This window comes from Heptranchias perlo, chromosome 20 (genome assembly GCF_035084215.1).
Source record: "Heptranchias perlo isolate sHepPer1 chromosome 20, sHepPer1.hap1, whole genome shotgun sequence".
NCBI lineage: Eukaryota > Metazoa > Chordata > Chondrichthyes > Hexanchiformes > Hexanchidae > Heptranchias > Heptranchias perlo.
The window spans coordinates 8995086-9002234 of record NC_090344.1 but is presented as its reverse complement, the minus strand read 5'-3'; the positions used below and the strand labels follow the sequence as shown (position 1 = coordinate 9002234).

Genomic DNA, 7149 nt, shown 5'->3' with positions numbered 1-7149 from the left:
ATGGGCGGGGATTAATACATAAATCGTTACTTCAGTCCGGGTTAGTGATTGGGGAAATATTCCTTCGAAGTTGATTTTTTGTTCCAGACTCTGGTATAATTGGTTTCATGTAAACCTATAATCGTGTGACTCACTGTCTCTGTTCCAGGTGCCCCTTTGCTGGTGATAACTACAAAACCCGCCTCCTTCCGGTAAACGCTGATTCCCATTTGCGGTTCCCAACTCACCATAATCGTTTTGTAGTCAGCACGTTCGCTTTCTGGGACCGAGTTTCGGGCCGGGCTCTGACCGGGGAGGTGAGTTTCCTTCAGTGCTTCTTTCCCGGTCACTTGTTCCCTGGGTGTTAAGTGAGCAGGCCCCTGTTGGTCAGTTGACTGTAGAAGCATTAATCTCCGGACTGGGAGCTGTGGGATTGACCATACTGCACTGTCGCTTTGCAGGTTTATTTCCACTGCAGTGCTGAGGTTTGCTACCCTTCCACTCGAGAGAACTGCACGGCTCCCTGCAGCCGCAGTAAGTACCTGTAATCTGACTAGAAACTAAACCCTGATGGGGAGGTGTGGGTCATCTGAACACGGGGCTCCCTCAGCAAGAGGCCGAACACTGGGCACAGGAGGAGTGTCCTGAATCTGGCGGTTCTGGGAACTTTCCCAGTTGCATTCGGTGCAGATTTCCATTTAGAATGGCAATCTAGGGCAGCGGTTCTGAGCACACCTTGCACCAGGTCAGTAATTGTGAAGGACGCTCTGATCCTTGAAATGGGATGAATGAAGTATTTCTGGTTCCTTGCTAATTGCCCGGATGCTGAGCTGCCCTACTTGCCGACCGCTGAAGAGCAGAATCCTCCCATTGTTGGCACGGGTGTGTTCCGCATCCGGTTCGGAATAGTCCACCCTTGGCACTGGAGAACATTTTACCAGCATCTAATTGTCGTCTTTCTGACACCGGGAATTCAGGGTGCAACTGAAAGGATGTCCCGGGGCCGGACACCTGGCCAATTTGAAGGTCTCCTGAAACTGCGGGTCAAAGTAATGCATCAAACAGTGTCTCCTTCACAGGAGACCAGACTGGCCATTGTAGCAGCAGCAATTGCAAACTCTGCTCAGTTGGTGCGTCCTTCTGAGAATCGGTTTGGTGAGAACCAGATGCAATTATAGCCGGAATTCTAAACTCTGTCCGGTACCCAGGGCCCTGATGTTTTTTGCATGAGGCCATCTGATTCAGGATTTGCAGACAACTGAAGATTTAATTATTCAACATCAACTCTTGTCTCTTGTTCTCCTTCGCCCCCAGAGAGGCGAAGAAGCGCCGATAACCGGTCTGGGGCCTTGGTGACCGCTGATGGACCCATCCTTTTCTTGGAAGGTGAGGAGAGATTGGCTGCTCGGATCCACCAGGATGAGAAAGGTAAAGCAGGGAGCTCCACCTGTGTCTCGTGATGGAGTAACTGGTGCCCATCTAACCCTGGCTTCTCCCCACAGATGCTGCTGTTGATTCCACCTCCCTTGTTCCTGGATTAGCGGTTGGGGTAGCACTGCTCTCCGTGGCCCTGTTGGTCGGGACTGTTGCTTTGTGGAAAATGGAGCAGGGCCGCAGGGTGGGCTCCGAGTGCAGCTCTATGGAACTGTAGATGTGTCTGTTGGATAATAAACTCCTGTTATAGACGATTGCTGGTCTCGTTATCTTTCAAATGCTCGCTGGATTGTACTGTTTGCAGTGAGTTAACTTGGTACCTGGTTTGAGAATTGTTTTTGCAGCATCCCACGGCTGCAGCAAACAATTCCAGCCCCCAACGATTCGCATTGAGATCCAGGGCAAAGCTGTGGTGGGTTTGTAGCAAAATAGTGTCGGTCAGGAATGACTGGTTCACTTGCCTCTAACACTGGTCCTGGGCACATGTCTCCGGAATTGGCTCTTCCCTGACTGCATCGATTGACCAATTTGCCAAGCCTGGCGAGTGTTGGGCTCTCCTCGCATGACCACTGGCTGCTGGTCTCTCCGGCTATCGGAACATGAGAATAGACCAGATGAATGTGTGGCTGCAGGGATGGTGTCGGAGGGAGGGATTTAAATTCATGGGACATTGGGACCGTTCTGCAGAAGGTGGGACCTGTACAAGTGGGACGGGTTACACCGGAGCCGGACCAGGACTGATGTCCTCGCAGGGGAGTTTGCTCGTGCTGTTGGGGAAGGTTTAAACTGGAATGGCAGGGGGATGGGAACCTGAGCAGGGAGACAGGAGGGGAAAACAAGGATAGAAACAAGACAAAGGGAGGAAGCAATAGTGGCAGGCGGAGAAAACAAGAGCAAAAAACAAATAGGGCCATAGTGCAAAAAAAAAACTAGATAACTAGCAATCTTCAAGTCCAGTCTGAAGGCATTGTCTTAATGTGTGGAGCATTTGCAATAAGGTCGATGAATTAACAGCACAGAGATTAATGGGTATGAAAAGTTACGATTATGGAGACATGGCTGCAGGGTGACCAAGGATAGGAACTGAACATCCAGGGGTAGTCAATATTTAGGAAGGACAGGCAAAAAGGGAAATGATGTGAGGTAGCGTTGTTAGTAAAGGAGGAAATCAACGCAATAGTGAGGAAGGATATTGGCTCAGAAAATCACGATGTGGAATCTGTATGGGTGGAGCTAAAATACCAAGGGGCAGAAAACGGTGGGGGTTGTCTATTGCCCCCCAAACAGTAGTGATGTAGGAGAGGGCATTAAACAGGAAATAGGAGACGCATGCAAGTAGGGTACAACTGTAATCACGCTGACTTAATTTAACATGTAGTTTGGTCAAACCAAATTAGCAATAATACTGTGGGGAAGGAATTCCTGGAGTGCACATGATTGATTTCTAGACCAATACTTTGAGGAACCAACTAGAGAACAGGCGATCCTAGATTGGGTATTGTGCGATGAGAAAGGATTGATTAACAATCTTTTGCGGGCTCCCTTAGAGAAGAGCGACCATAACATGATAGAATTCCTTATTTCAGATGGAGAGTGAAGTAGTTGAATCCGAAACTGGGGTCCTGGATCGAAATGAAGGAAATTATGAAAGTGTGAGTTGGCTAGGATGGATTGGGGAACTTCACAAAGGGATGACGGTGGATAGGCAATGGCTAATATTTAAAGAACATATGCAGGAATTACAACAATTATTGATTCCTGTCTGGCACAAAAGTAAAACAGGAATAGTGGCTTACAAAAGAAATTAGGGATAGTATTTATCCAAAGAGGAGACATATAAAATTGCTAGAAAAAGCAACAAGCCTGAGGATTGGAAGCCGTTTAAAATTCATCAAAGGAGGACAGAGATTGACTAAGAGGGAAAAATTAGAGTATGAGAGTAAACAAGCAGGAACATAAAAACTGACTGTAAAAGTTTCTCTAAATGTCAAGAGAAAAAGATTAGTGAAGACAATTAAAAACATACTTTGGTTCTGTTCTCAAAGTAGGACACAAACAACCTTCCAGAAATGTGAGGAACCAAGTTTCTACTGAAGGAAACCAGTATTACTTTTAAAGAAAAAATGCTTGGGAAATTAATGGAGTTAAAGGCTGACAAATCCACAGGGCCTGATAATCTACATCCCAGAGTACCAAACGAAGTGGCCCTGGAAAGAGTGCATGCATTAGTGATCATCTTCCAAAATTCTATACTCTGACACAATTCCTACAGATTGGAGGGTTGTAAATGTAACCGCACTTTTTTTTAAAAAAAGGAGGGGGAGAAAAAACAGGGAATTAAAGACCAGTCAGCCTCACATCAGTAGTGGGGAAAATGCTCGAGTCTATTTTAAAAGATGTGATAACAGAACAATTAGAAGGCATTAATGGGATTTGATAAAGTCAGCATAGGTTTATGAAAGGGAAATCATGCTTAACAAATCTACTGGAGTTTTTTGAGGATGTGACTAGTAGATTAGATAGGTGAGAACCAGTGGATGTGGTAGACATGGATTTTCAGAAGGCCTTTGATATGGTCCCACAGAAGAGGACCGTGTGCAAAATTAAAGCACATGGGATTCGGGGAATAGACTGGCCTGGATTGAGAATTGGTTGACAGACTGGAAAGAGTGGGAATAAACTGGTCTTTTCCCGGGTGGCAGGCAGTGACTAGTGGGGAACGGCAGGGATCAGTGCTTGGGCCCTAGCTATTCAAAATATATGTCAATGATTTCGATGAGGGAACAGAACGGAATGTAACATTTCCAAGTTTGCAGACGACGCAAAGCTGGGGTGGAATGCGAGCTGTGAGGAGGATGCAAAGAGAGTCCAATGTGATTTCGACAAGTTGGGTGAGTGGGCAAGAACATGGCAGATGCAGTATAACGTGGATAAATGTGAGGTTATCTACTTTTTTTGTCAGAACAGAAAGGCAGTTTATTATCTGAATGGTGATAGATTGGGAAAATGGGGAGGTGCAACGAGACCTGGGTGTCCTTGTACACCAGTCGCTGAAAGCGAGCATTCAGATGCAGCAAGCAGTTAGGAAGGCGAATGGTATGTTGGCGTTCAATGCAAGAGGATTTGAGTACAGGAACAGGGAATGTCTTACTGCAGTTGTACGGGGCCTTGGTGAGACCACATCTGGAGTATTGTGTGCAGTTTTGGTCTCCTTATCTGAGGAAAGATGTCATTGCCATGGAGGGAGTGCAACGAAGGTTTTGCAGACTGGTTCTGAGGATGGCAGCACTGACGGATGAGGAGAGATTGGGTCGACCAGGCCTTTATTCGCTCGAGTTTAGAAGAATGAGGGGTGATCTCATCGAAACATATAAAATTCTAACAGGACGAGACAGACTAGATGCAGGGAGGATGTCCCCGACAGCGGGGGAGTCCAGAACCATGGGTCACAGTCTCAGGATACGGGTATGTCATTTAGAACCGAGATGAGAGATTTCTTCACTCAGAGGGTGGTGAACGTGTGGAATTCTCTACCACAGAAGGCAGTGGAGGCCAATTCATTAGACGTATTCAAGAAGCAGATAGATATATTTCTTAATGTTAAAGGGATATGGGGAAAAAGTGGGAACAGGGTACTGAATTAGACGATCAGCCATGATCATTTTGAATGGCAGAGCAGAATGATCTACTCTTGCACTTATTTTCGATGAAATTGACAAAGATAAAACCGTCTGCACCCCTAACAGAATGTGCAGCACAAATATTAATGAGAGGAAGTGAGAAGCGTTCCCGTGAATTGGCTTCGTTGGTTAAAGAACTCCGGTCCTAGATTCAACTCCCCGTGGTGCTTTTGTGGGATTTATGATGTGTCGTGAATTTGACCAGCCAAAACATCGTGCGGTGTTTGTACTTTGTTCAGGGTCCAATACGGAACTGCTCAGAATATCTCTTCAAAATGCCCTTTTATTTTACAGACAGACCTCTCATAGAATGTGAGCGTCACACATTAATGTAAGGACACGTTCTTGTTTCTGGGCTCGTTGAGGTTGGGGTACAATTCTCGATTCGAGGTCCATATCCCGTAGAATCCCCAATTTAGCCCTTGACTTTTTATCTTTAGTTGCGGTTGACTTCTGCAAAGAGGGAAAAGAAGTCCCTAAATCACTCCACCTGAATCTCAAACGCTTTCGGAAGAAGTTCAGTTCAAACAATCAGGACCTTAAAGGCACCTCGATGACTTCCACATTCATTGAACGAGCTTTGCTTGCAATTGCATTAGACCTTGAAACCGCTCTGGGCTTTCATCTCACTGAAGCAGAGTGTGTCCGCTTTGTATCTGTGAGCATGTCGGTGACAAGGTTAGCTTTGATATTGGTCTCTATCAATTTTTGAAATTTCACCAAGCCTCAGGGAAAAGAAACCGAGAATCGAACTGTTCCTGCAAGTGAAGAATTGAAGGGATTGATGCTCCAAGCAGATCTGGAAAAAGCGCAGTGCGGGCGCTCAGGCATTCAAATCCAACCTCTCGACACTCGGCGATAATATTAACTGAGCTTTACACTGTCCTTGTCACCGCGCTGTAATCGAGGACGTTTCTCTTAACTTCACAGTTGCTGGTTTAAGAGTGAAGACCAGCTCGTTAGATTTTTACTCCTGCAAGCTTCAACCAATCATTTTGGAGAAGTAAACTGACAGTCTGCAACTGTTATATTGGTGGCTGCAATCTCAAAATTTCGCTCAGTGAATTGCTGGTTTAGTAGGTGACCTCTTCGCATGTTTCGGTGGTGTTATCATTTAGCCAGAAAGTTTGATGGTTCGAACCCTTATTTCATTTTTCTCTAAAGATTCATCGCCTCAAAGTTCTAGTGTTTCAATGTGTGTTTGGTCTGCAAGAAAATGAACCGTGATCATTGCCGGCTGAGCAGGGCTGCTATTCCACCACTTAACCTACGGTCGGAAATCAGGCATATGGAACATTGGCTCCACGGATATCACAATTCATAACCCATTTCTTTAAATGAGTTAACGCCTGCCTTAAATGGTAGACTCAAGACTCTCACACAAACTGGTTAAATCTTCATAAAATAATTACCAGAGTCATTTTTGGACTGGACGCCGCACGGCGACTTTGCTGTCAGGGAAGAGAGACGGGAAAGACCAAATTTCCGTTTGACCCTCTCAGTGTGGCCCTGAAGGACTGTGTCCAGGCTGAAGTTCTGTTCCCACCGGACGATCCTCCACCCAGATTGTACTTTCTGAGCTCCAGTCAGGTGATGCTAAACACGCAGGTGGGAAAGACCAAAATCGACAACAAGGTGTTTAAAACAAAGCTGATTTATTTAACAAATATCCAGAATATTAAACTCCAGCCCAGTTATAGGGGTTATTAACATCAGCAGAAACAAACCCCAAATGTCAGAATGAACATGGTTCAGTCCTGAATGTGATGAACAGCAGAATCCAACCCTTGCAGTCACTTGTGAACTCGCTGGTGTCTCAGCACGTGTGATGACTGAGCGAATCCCTTCACACACACGGAATCATAGACTCATCGAAAGTTACAGAAAAGAAGGACGCCATTCAGCCCATCGTGTCTGTGCCGGCCGTAAAAAAAGCTATCCAACTTAATCACACTTTCCAACACTTGGTCCATAGCACTGGAGGTTACGGCACTTCAAATGCACATCCAAGTACTTTTTAAATGAGTTGAGGTTTTCTGCCTCGACCACCCTTTCA

At 45.7% G+C, this 7149-nt stretch overlaps 1 long non-coding RNA gene across 1 annotated transcript; it reads left to right on the top strand.

Moving 5' to 3' along the window:
• Positions 1 to 1294: 1294 nt before the first annotated feature.
• On the top strand, positions 1295 to 1667 carry LOC137336066 (uncharacterized). The gene is made up of 2 exons (XR_010966553.1): positions 1295 to 1407; positions 1482 to 1667. It is a non-coding gene; the product is annotated as an uncharacterized lncRNA (long non-coding RNA).
• Positions 1668 to 7149: the final 5482 nt, after the last annotated feature.